This window comes from Schistocerca nitens, chromosome 2 (genome assembly GCF_023898315.1).
Source record: "Schistocerca nitens isolate TAMUIC-IGC-003100 chromosome 2, iqSchNite1.1, whole genome shotgun sequence".
Classification (NCBI taxonomy): domain Eukaryota; kingdom Metazoa; phylum Arthropoda; class Insecta; order Orthoptera; family Acrididae; genus Schistocerca; species Schistocerca nitens.
This window is the reverse complement of record NC_064615.1, coordinates 594367894-594380433: the sequence shown is the minus strand read 5'-3', so window position 1 is coordinate 594380433 and position 12540 is coordinate 594367894. Positions and strand designations below refer to the sequence as shown.

General features: G+C 42.5%; 1 protein-coding gene across 4 annotated transcripts in view; it reads left to right on the top strand.

The window, feature by feature from the left end:
• LOC126236662 (uncharacterized) overlaps positions 1–12540 on the top strand; it is a 295980-nt gene that overhangs the window by 43489 nt on the left and 239951 nt on the right. The window contains exon 1 of one of the 4 annotated variants that reach the window (XM_049946138.1): positions 5671–5695. The exons of the other annotated variants lie outside the window; for them this stretch is intronic. The gene's annotated coding sequence lies outside the window, so the exon portion shown is untranslated. Of the gene's footprint in view, positions 1–5670; positions 5696–12540 lie in introns of those variants that run through there. 4 annotated transcript variants of the gene reach the window in all.

Below are 12540 nucleotides of genomic sequence, written 5' to 3'. Positions count from 1 at the left end.
AAAGATGAAAAAAGTTTACCAACATCTGCTGACACTTTTTGACAGCAAAGTTGGCAGTGAGCTGCAATATGAACTCTATTTTGTATTTAAAAAAAAATGTTGTCTCTTCCAAAAGTTTTCAGTCCCAAAACTTTGGGTAGACACATATTGGACTGAAGAACTATTGCATCTTCTAATGGAAAGCTTACTCAGAGTTAATCCTAAAATACTTTCAGATGACTTTGAACATCCAAAAGCATTCCACAAACATTTTATAAGACTTTAGATTTAGTCTGTTGATGCTAGCTATTAGCAACCACTGAGTTCTTAACTACAAACATAAATGGTTTGCATAATTATATCAATGAGACACCCATATGCAATAGTGTTAGCAAATTTGGTACAAATGAGAAAGGTTTTACAGATTAAAGAGTTTATGTTCATTGTATCCCCATATTTGGCTACTTAATGTTCTGCATGTTATCAAGAGCAGGGGGAAGTAATTGCAAATGCATAGTCAGTTGAACTGGTCTGCATCGGTAGTGCGCATTCGGGAGGACGACAGTTCAATCCCGCGTCCGGCCATCCTGATTTAGGTTTTCCGTGATTTCCCTAAATCACTTCAGGCAAATGCCGGGATGGTTCCTCTGAAAGGGCACGGCCGAATTCCTTCCTCATCCTTCCCTAATCCGATGAGACCGATGACCTCTCTGTCTGGTCTCCTTCCCCGAAACCAACCAACCAACCATCGGTAGTGTAACTGCTAAAATAGGCCATCCACCAAAGCTGGCAACACACAAATGGACTTCTGTGCCATACCAGAACAGTGGGCCAGTTCTGTGGATATTTTTGACAGATCTGGCCCGCCCATCTCAGGCGTCACCAATGTGTAGGTCTGGCTCATCAGGTCTTGTATCTCAGACCTGCCTGGAGGCTGGGTCTATTAGCTGGCTAGATATGAGGGGTTTTCTGTGATGAGCCAGGACTTTGGGCCAGGTCTGCAGATATTTTTGATGGATCTGTCCTGCTGATCTCAGGCCCATCTTTTCCCACTAACATGCAGTCCCTGTCTGTTGGATCTAGTCCCTTGGGTCTACTAGCAGACCACAGAAGAAGAGATTTCTGCAATTGGGAACAATTGTGGGCCAGGACCATGGACATTTTTGGTGCTTCTGGACTGCCAGTATCAAGCCCATCATTTTCTACTAATGGGCAGGCACCACCTATTGGATCTAGACTCTCAGATCCATCCGGAGGCAGGGTTTGTTCATGTGTGGAATAAATCAGCAGATTTTCATGATTTATCTGTAGACCCAGGACTGGGGGCATTTTCAACAGGCCAGAAGCTACAGGCAATGGATTTCAGAAGTTGTGACTGTGTCTAGCTGAAAGTATGTTGTACAGTGCAATACTCTTAGGGTTTATTATAGTATATTTTTGGAGTTTGAAACTCATTTATAATTTCCACAGGAAGTTGGTATGGCTGATAGTAGGATGAAAACTGTGTCAGTTGCTGGCAATATATATGCTCTCCACTCATATATTTCTTGAAAGAAAAGTTCCATAAATTGGATAAGAAAATCGGTTGCCAAAAGGCAACATTCCAGACATATGGAACTGGTTCAGAATCATGGGCATTCCTCTGAAAATTGTGGGAGTTTGATATGCTAAGATGATGGCACTCTTGATTCTTTGTAAAGTATTGGTGCATTAATTAATAATGCCTGTAAAATAATGAACATAACAAAAAACACAGTTATGGTTAGCACAATAATGAACATACTATAAGTAAATTAACTTTCACTCTCACCAGGAAATGCCATCTGCCTGCATGTTTTTGAGATTTCTCTCATTTGGCACTTTAGGCCTAGTTCTCCATCTAATCCCACAATGCTTTATGTAGCTATACATAATGCAAAGTGTTTCACATAGGCAAAAAACAACTGTGCCAAACAAGGGTCTACCTCAGAAATGTGCAAATAGACTTGATGTGAGTGAGAATTGGACATAAAATGCTGTAAGTAAAATCAACATATTTTGTAACAAACTGTTTTTATATACAGAAAACAGGCCAGATTGCAAATAGTTTCTTTACGTTCCACACATGATGTTTTATTTCAGTAAAACAAAATGCATTTGATGACAAAAATATACACTTTCTTGTAGTTGCAAAGATGGATTTAAAATACTTTCAATGATTATAAAGCAACTACAGACAATATGATCACAAATGAAGAATTTATTATATGACACTTTATTTCAAATTTTGTATATTTGATTTTATTACACTTTGTTCTACTGTTGGAATGCCATTCAGAAACGTTTCAACCATCTTTCTGTATGCCCTATTTTTACATACTTGTTCAAGTATGTTCATGTGCCAGTTTCCACGAATAAGTCTGTCTGCAGTACAGCTGTATAAGTTTTTCGATTTGGACATTGGTCCACCTCTTCATTATACTTGTAGTAACTAAAACTTGCTGTCTTCTAAAAACCACAGGAAAACTTACGGACTTTCTGAACATGGCCCATCACAGAAATCCACATGTGTGTGCCCAGCTAGGGGTGGGGGGGGGGTGGGGGGTGGGGGGTGAGATCATTGGTTCCAATAATTGCAGGCAACAGGCTGCAGTTCATGCCTCCATTTATGCACAGGCATGTCCTACTGATTTTGCAGAAAACATCAGAAACATACGTTGGCCATTGATAAAATCCTCTCATGTGTGACCAGCTTATGAAGTACTTTTATGTTGCATTTCTTACACTGCAATGCAAGTAATGCTGTGCTAAATCTGTAGATTGGTTGGAACAATAATTGCTTTATTAGGTGTGGTCATGTGCCTTTGATTTTTTCCTTCCTCTGAACTGACTTATACACTCAGTTAGAGGAGCACCTAAGACCAACACATACTCTTAAACTTGGTGGAACTTGATTTGATATTTTTCTCATTGTTAGAGGTCAAAAAAGTGACAAGTAACAGAAAAAGTCACAAGACCAACAGGGGCTTGTACCTCTAACCTTTAATGTTGTATTCTTCTTTGTAATCACATTTCTTTTATCAAACACTTTATTTAATGAAATTAACATTACACAAACACATTACAGAAACACTGAGCTACTGATTTCTATTTCTGCACAACACAATGCATTAATAAGTTGTTTATCCGACAGAAAGTGCAATGAGTCAAGGAAACAAATACTAGTAACAGAAAACAAAACTTCCTGGTAGGTTAAAGCTGTGTGCTGGACTGAGACTCAAACTTGGGGTCTTTGCCTTTCACAGGCAAGTGCTCTACTGACTAAGCGACCCAAGTATGACTCATGATGCATCCTCACAGCTTTACTTCCACCAGTACCTCATCTCCCGCTTTGCAAATTTCACAGGATCTGTCGTGTGAAATCTGCAGGGCTAGCACTCCTGGAAGAAGAGATACTGTGGGGATATGGCTTAACTGCAGCCTAGTGGAAGTTTCTAAAACATCCTCCATGCTGAGGCTAAGCCATGTCTCCACAATATCCTTTCTTGCAGGAGTTCTAGTCCTGCAAGTTTCATAACAGTCATTCATTATGAATTGCAGTGACTACCTGGTGGAAGGCTCCCACCAATTGTCTCACTCCTCCATCTAATAAACTCTGCCACAGTGATTTCCTCCCAGAAGTCCAACATAACTGCTAGTCCCTGCTTAAAGCCTTGGTCTCTTCCCAAAAATTCATTCAGTGGGAGCACCAACAACACCCCCAACCTTCTACCTGAAATCTAGACTCCCACATCAAAGATGCCAACCCCTTCCTTCACCAATTCTTTACTGTCCCCAACCCTTTACCTCCAGGATCCCTACTCAGCACTGTTAACATCCCTTCCCTATATGCTAAATTCCCTCATGCCCATGCTATTGCCACTTTTGAATGCTACATCTCCCAATGACCTTCACACTCTAGACCCACAGCCTCATTCCTCATACACCTTACTATCTATAACCCAACACACAACTGTTTCTCCCTTGAAGGGAAATTATTCAAACAAATCAGCAACACAGCTGTGGGGCCACGCAGGATTAGCCAAGCGGTCTAAGGCGCTGCAGTCATGGACTGTGCGGCTGGTCCCGGCAGAGGTTCGAGTCCTCCCTCGGCATGGGTGTATGTGTTTATCCTTAGGATAATTTAGGTTAACTAGTATGTAAGCTTAGGGACTGATGACCTTAGCAGTTAAGTCCCATAAGATTTCACACACATTTGAACAGCTGTGGGCACCCACATGGCAGTCTTTTGTGTCAACCTGTTTATGGGTCATCTACAGGAAACATTCTTGCCTCCTGAAACCCCAAAACACCTGTTCCAACACTGGTTCATTGATGATATTGTAATGATCTGGACTTAGGGCCAGTACACACTATTCGTATTCCATCACAACCTCAAATCCTTTTCTCCCATACATTTTACTTGGTCCTCCTCAACACAGCATATGACATTCCTGGATGTTGACCTCTTTCTCTCTGATGGTTCCATCCACACCTCTGTCCACATTAAACCCACCAACCACCAATCACACCTGCATTTTGACTGCTGCCATCCCTTCCACATCAAAAATTCCCTCCAATACAGACTGGCCACCAAGGTACAGTGTATCTCCAGTGTCAGGGGCTCCATTGCACAATATATTGACGGTCTTACAAAAGCCTTCACAGACAGGCACTATATCACAGGCCTAGTGCACAAACAGATTTCCTGTGCCATATCCCCACACATCTCAAATCCTCCCACCACCCCGAACAACTAGTTACAAAGGAGCGCCCCCTTCATCACCCAGTACCACCCCAGACTGGAACAACTGAACCACATCCTTAGTCAGGGCTTTGATTATCTATTACCATGCCCTGAAATGAGGTATCCAAAATCCCTCCTAAAGTGGTGTCACATCCCCAACTCTTTCTCCACAGCATGCTAGTCCATCCCTATGCTACTGCCAATCCCAACTCCTTGTAGCAGGGATCATATTCCTCTGGAAGACCAGGTGCAAGACCTGCCCAATACACTAACCGATACTTGCTATTACAGTCCTATCAGAGGCTGAACCACTTGCAAAAATTTTCATGTCATACACCAGATATGCTGCAATTATTGCTCACTTTTTATATATTGGTATGACTACCAACCAGCTGTGTGCCAGGATGAATAGCCACTGCCAAGCTATGGCCAAGTGCAAAGTGGTCCACCCTTCGGCACAATATGGAGCTGAACACAATGTGTTTGATTTGAATGGCTGCTTCCCTACCTGGGCCATCTGAACCCTCCATCTACCACCAGCATTTCTGAATTATGCAGGTGGGAGTTGTCCCTACAACATATTCTCCAATCCTAAAAGCATTCTCATCTAAATCTTTGGTAACTTACTGTCCCCACACCTTTGACCTAACTGTTTCCACCCTCTCTGTCCTGTCACCTCCACACAGTTCAGCTTGCCTCACTGTTATGTTCCTCTTCTCCTACCCTACCCTGCTATACCTCCCCTTTCTCTGTCCAACTACATATTGTTTCTCCCATTCCACAGATTTAAGTTGGATTCTGGCTGGAGACAGTGGTCATGCGTGTGTCAGGTGTACTTGGTTATGTGAATGTGTATGTGGTTTTTCCATTCTGAAGAAGGCTTTGGCCAAAAGCTTATACATAATAGTCTTTTCATTGTGCCTGACTGGAACTCAATGTGTCACCTTTACAGTGAGTAGCAATCAATATTCATAATATTGTTGATATTCCAATGTGGACTGTCCATTGCTTGTTACAAATTTAGATGAAGTCACAGAGAGTGGTTTCATTATGTAACACATTAATTTTGCAAAATATGTAAGTACTCAATGGTATGGGCAAATTGTGTATGAACATAGTGAAGCAAAGACATAAATACATTAATTAGTAGATAGATTAGTTGATAGAATAATTCAACAAATTTTAAATTGTGTTCATATTGCAGTATATACAATATGAGTTTTCGTAATCCACATTCAGGAAGTTGAAATAAAACTTTGAATAGTATAGTTTTGTATAAATTTTCAAGGATTAGTTACTGTATTTCTCATTTTACAATACAGTGCAAGAATACCCTCAGCATGGCTTGTTTTCTCATTATTAATAATGGGCTGGTATTCTTGTTTCTATGTGCAATTTATTTTCTTATAATTGTCTCATAGACATCCTGTCTCTTCAGTTAGCCTTGCAACCATGTCCTCCGTTCATGAACAGAAAGTGTCACCATCGAGTGTCCCACTTCTCACAGATTCCGTCAAGAATCTTGTGGATTAAACTATTAGCAATTCCCTGAAATGATGCATGGTCCTCATTAGAAACATGTCTAATCAGAGCACAAATAAAAATCAAAAGAAATATCTGTCTAACAGTCAGTGAGCAGTAGAATATGTGCTGTCACCTATTTGTAAAACTTGTTGAGCAAAGTGTGCTGTTGTTTCCTCTTTCAATAGTTCAACTCTCATATTTTTTGTTAGTCACAGTATTTGTATGTGAGGTCAGAGAGATGTGATTTTTTTAAGCATGCATTGATCTCGTCTGCTGGTGTTGTCTTGGGAATAACTGGAAATGTTTGTCAAAAATCTCCTTAGAGTATGCGTAGAGCTCCTCCCATCACTTCGGAGTGTCCTCGCAAGTCTTGTAATGTTCTGACCAAGGCATCATGTGATTTTTTTATGTGCCATTATGCATTCATCCCAGAAGATAATTTTAACTTGCTGTAGAAGTTCACCCCATCCAGGTACTCTTGAGATTTTACACCCTGGGAACTGTTCTTCTGCTACATTAAACAGTAGTTGTAGTAGTTGTAAGGCAGAATGGGCCTTCCACAAGTGTGGCTGCAGTGCTGGCTGATGCCAGTGCAAGTGTGATGTGTTGTTTAGCATGTATTTCTGCCAGCAATAGAGTTATTAGAAACATTTTCCTGGTTCTGTCTAGTGTGTCAAAGTAAATAATTCACCCATGCTGTTTTTGATCCGGTCCATGATAACATTGTAAATTTCCTTTTTATTGTAACAGGAGTGGTTTGTTGTGAGCAATGTATTGAAGTAGTCTGTTGATGTTGTAGCTTTTTTCCATTGTAATTTCAAGGTTTAGCATACTGATAGCATCTTTTCATGGTGCTTGCATCCCAACTTGTACAAGTTCTGATTGTTTACTTTTAATCATTTATTTTCTAGCTAAATGAGTGTTTAATTGAAGATGTCATAACTATATTTGATTATCAGTTCAGGATGTACTTGTCATATTTGGTACATTATGTCGTCACTCATACTCTCTTTGAAGGAGTCCCGTACTGTTTAGGATTTGATGGGTTACATATTGTTAGAATTACGGTGAATAAGTCTCTCATTTGTTCAACTAAGGCTGTGAGTGATGCTTCCTGTAGTGTTAATTCCCATAGGTAGTCGTTTTCCAGTAGTTCTAAACATTGGCATGCTTCTGTGTACATCTGGTATAGCAACCATCAACAGTGTTGAGATCTGTGAAACTTGATGGGTCCCCTTACTTTGTATAGCAAATTCTGGAGATAGAAACATTCAGCTTTGTTCAGATGTAAAGTGTACAAAATATGTACACTCAGCCTAGTGTGCCAGTTTTTGTGTTTCCTGGATGATCTTCTACTGGAATTCCTTGTTTTCATCCTTGAAAGATTTTTTTTGTGTTGTTCCATGTAAAATAGGCAGGGACGTCGACAAATAGTAATGTTTTCGTGAATGGATCCATTTGGAACAGTTGCTAAAAAGCTCTTAATGAAGTGTTTTGAGTTGGTTCACTTGCAGTCTTTCTGGTGGTATCTTTTGTGAAGTAAACTCTCTGTTCGTTGCCCAAATGTACTGCGCAGTTGGTTCGTGTTTGCTTAAGGGAAAACCAAAAATCCATCATTCAGCATCATTACTGTTAGTGTGTCTTTCCATTTTGACAAGAGAATCTTGTCATTTCTGTTTTGTTGTTCGCTGTCTTTGGCTATTTGAAATACTGCTATGTCACTACCTTTGTTCACATCCTTACAGACATATTTGATGGATTTCACTGAATTGCAGTTTCTAGATTTGTGTGTGCTTGAAATGTTTTGGAAAGTAGTGTGTTAGATGTTACTACCCATTGATTATCTATTTCCAGTTTGTTTCTGACTCATATTCATATTTTTGCTGTGAAGCCACCATGCTTGGATGATTGTATCCTGCGTTTGGGATAGCAATCAACTCTGGTTTGTGTGATGTCCAAGTATGGTTTTGGGTACTTTTTTTTGTACAGTTTCCATCACTCAGACATGCAAATTGGGGCATAGTGGCCCACATGATCTGTCAATAATTTTTTTCACTACTATGTCATACAGTTTTGGGTCTTCTTGTGGATTGGGAAATATCTGTGGGATGAAATCTATCATATGAGATTATGTGAGTGAGCCAGTCCTCATTTTTGCCATTCAGTTGTGTACATCCAGCATCTAACAGTTCCAAATTTGTGGCTTTTTGTGAATGTCATGTCAATGCATGGTGATTTTTTTCCACATCTTAGTTGCTCTTTGGTTTCTGGCCATGACGAATGAGTTGCATTTGAATGTTATGAAGAGGGCAGGCCATCCACATTTTCTTATATAGGTCATGACATCTTGAGTGTATTCATGTGTGTGTCTTGGACTTCCTATGTATGATGAGGGTAAGATTACAAGTGTTCCAATGTCATCAATGTTTCTGTCATTTATGATTGCATCTCGAAGATGGATGTATTCTTCCATGCATAGTTTTCTCTGATTCAGTCTCATGCTTCTACTTTTGCATACATATCTACCAGGAATTGTTGTGTGGCGTCGATAGGTCATATCAATCATGATTAACACCATCTTTGGACTCTTATTGCTCTGCCGAGCCTCCATGTTAGTTTTTAATTCTGTTCTGTATCTCAATCTGTGTACACGTTTATGACTAACTACAGAATATATCTCTATGTGGAATTTAATAGGGATAGTTATTGCATTTGACCTATAATTGTATCCTGTTCCCATACTGGTGACTGCGAAGTTTCTATGTCTTCTACGACTTCTGGGCTGGATGTTGTAAATCAACAGGTTATGCACACGTTGCCATGGCTACCTCACCCAATGCTTTGTTCGAAGATTTGGAGGCCCGACTATGACAACCAGGCCACTCCAATCCGTTGCCAACGGCTGGCTCTCCACTAATCAACAGTGATTCGCAATCTCCAACCAAGTTAACCTCAAACTTTGTTGTTCTACAATGGTCGAGTGCTACACCGTTAACTCAAACAATGGACTCAGGTTTCATGTCACTGGACTGTGCTCACCAACATGTGAAATGTGAAGTGGATAATTTTCAGAACTGTGTAACTACCAATCGATCGTGTAGTGTTCAAAGTGATCTACATTTGCACTCGTAGTTTGACTCTCAATGCGCCGCACTGTTGGTTACAGTCTTGATATGTGCAACGCCGCCATTTGTGCAAAATGCACACACTATCAACCGCTATCAACCTATTCTGGTTTTGCCTCACTCACAAACTAACGATGGACATTTTCATGCACCAAATTCCACTTGCTCACCCACCAGACCTGTTGCTCAGTTTTTCGACCACGTGGGCTCGAGCACACCTTATGGTGCTTTGCCTTCCAGGAATGTTCCGTAACAATGTGATTTTCAGCAAATTTCACCAGTAATTTATAGTCTGACCACACGGGGTGCGTTCCCGATGTGCACAGAAAACACACACTGTTGTCGTATGAAGTACTCACCCCCCCCCCCCCCCCCCCCATGCACAGGGGGCCGCGAGTCTAACCGTTCAGCTGCTCACCTCTCCCACAGTTCCACCTGTGTCTGCTACGCTGGCCTTCCACGTAATTTCCGAGGTGAACAATTTCAAATCTGTACATCTGGGACCACCACACGTGTTGTGCAACTGCTCGTTCCCACAGTACTGACCGTGCCAGCCGCGTTATGTTTTTGTGACACGTCAAGGATAATGCAACCCGCTGTTGCTTTGGATGTGCTCGCCAATAACACACTTATACCTATGGTGCCAGGCTGCAGTACAGCCCCTCCTACCATGGACAAGCAGGCCTTCCAAGATACACTGAAGCCGCCTTCGCCTGCCCCTCCCCCACGGCTGTCAGCCGAAGCTGCCCCCTTTATATGAGGACAACCCCGTATCATGATTTGCACTCATGGAGCATCTGTTCGAGTTACATCATGTGTCTGACGACAACTCTAAATTCCTATGTCTCATCACGCACCTCCATGATCACTCTGACTTAATTTGTGATCTACACCTCTCACCACTGCCTCCACCGAAGTACGAGTTCACAAGGAAAACAATATTGGACTGACTTGCCTGCTCACCACAAGAATTAATCATCAAGGTCTTGTACGAGGAGCACCTGGGGGACCGAACTTCATCACAACTCTGGCACCGCCTTCGATTACTTGTGAGTGAATGTAAGATGCCAGACGTTACTCTGTGGGTGGTATTGTCCACCAGTTTTCCTACTGACCTACAGATTCACCTGCTATTGCACTCCTTCGAGTCAATCACCTCTCATCTTCACATCGCAGAACAGCTGTATGCACTGCTATGACAACACCAACCAACACACCACTCACCCTTGGTTGGCACAACTGCTCCTGTTTACCGGCTGTCTGCGGGCAGAGGAAGAGCTCGCTCCACCTTCGCACCATCTACAGCACCTGGCAGTATCCACTTGCTCTCTCCTCCATCTGAGCGCTCAAGAATCGCCCACACACATACTTCACGGTATACATCCCGGAACAAATCAATGAGGACAAGCCTCCTCCACTGCTGCAGTCGCCACCACCACCACCACCACCACCACCACCACCACCACCACCACCACCACCAGATCTGGATCATCCATATTGTTGGTACCACAAGATTTTTGGCGATGATACCAAGAAGTGTTGATTACCTTTCCAGCACCCAGTTGGTGCACATCAACAGCGCAGAAAGATGCGTATATAGCTTCTTTTCTGTGTTTACTTCGTAGATTCTTACTTACATTGCGTGTGAGTTTCGTATAGGAGGTGTAATTTCGAGTGTTAGTTACTGTAATCGTAAATTCAGGCAGATTGTAGTGCAGCCATAAGGCATTTGTACAGGTTAGTTCATACATTCTTTGCGTGTTTCCCTTGCGTTATCTAGGCACGGACTCGTGTTTCAGTAACTGTTGTTCAACATCGATTAGAATGGATAGGGACTGTGATTGCTGTGTTCGGATGAGGGCTGAGTTGGCATCCCTTCACTCACAGCTGCAGGCGGCGCTGACTTCGGTTGCGCAGCTTGAGGCTGTTGCCAATGGGGACCACTGTGGGGAGCTGGACTTGGGTATCACGGGGATGTCAACCTCGTCCTGTCTGTCCCCAGATCGGTCTGCCGCTGTGGTTGTCCCAGTTGCTGCCCGCAGTGGGGCTGAGCCCTCGCCTGTGGTTGATTGGGAGATCGTTCCAAGGCATGGCAGGCAGCGAAAGACGTCTCCGGAGGCTGATCAGAAAGCCTCCCCAGTGCGTCTGACAAACAGGTTTCAGGTACTGTCTCTGGCTGAGCCAGATGCAGCTGCCTGCCCTGTTTCAGAGGATGATTCTCAGCCTTCAAGGTCCAGGCAATCGCAGAGGGTGGGCTTATTGGTAGTTGGGAGCTCCAATGTTAGGTGTGTGGTGGGGCCCCTTAGGGATATGGCAGCTAAGGAGGGGAAGAAATCCAATGTGCACTCCTTGTGCATTCCGGGTGGAGTCATTCCTGATGTGGAAAGGGTCCTTCCGGATGCCATGAAGAGCACAGGGTGCAGCCAGCTGCAGGTGGTGGCACATGTTGGCACTAATGACGTGTGTCACTTTGGATCTGAGGAAATTCTCTCTGGATTCCAGCAGCTATCTGATTTGGTGAAGGCTGCCGGTCTTCCTTGCTTGAAACTGGGTTTCCATCTGAGCTCTTGATATTCATGCAAGTGGTTCTCTTTTCTCCAAAGGTCTCTTTAATTTTGCTGTAGGCAGTATCTATCTTACCCCTAGTGAGATAAGCCTCTACATGCTTACATTTGTCCTCTAGCCATCCCTGCTTAGCCATTTTGCACTTCCTGTCGATCTCATTTTTGAGACGTTGTATTCCTTTTTGCCTGCTTCATTTACTGCATTTTTATATTTTCTCCTTTTATCACTTAAATTCAACATATCTTCTGTTACCCAAGGATTTCTATTAGCCCTCATCTTTTTACCTACTTGATCCTCTGCTGCCTTCACTACTTCATCTCTCAGAGCTACCCATTCTTCTTCTACTGTATTTCTTTCCTCCATTCTTGTCAATCGTTCCTTAATGCTCTCCCTGAAGTTCTCTACAACCTCTGGTTCTTCCAGTTTATCCAGGTCCCATCTCCTCAAATTCCCACCTTTTTGCAGTTTCTTCAGTTTTAATCTACAGTTCATAACCAATAGATTGTGGTCAGAGTCCACATCTGCCCCTGGAAATGTCTTGCAATTTAAAACCTGGTTCCTAAATCTCTGTCTTACCATTAT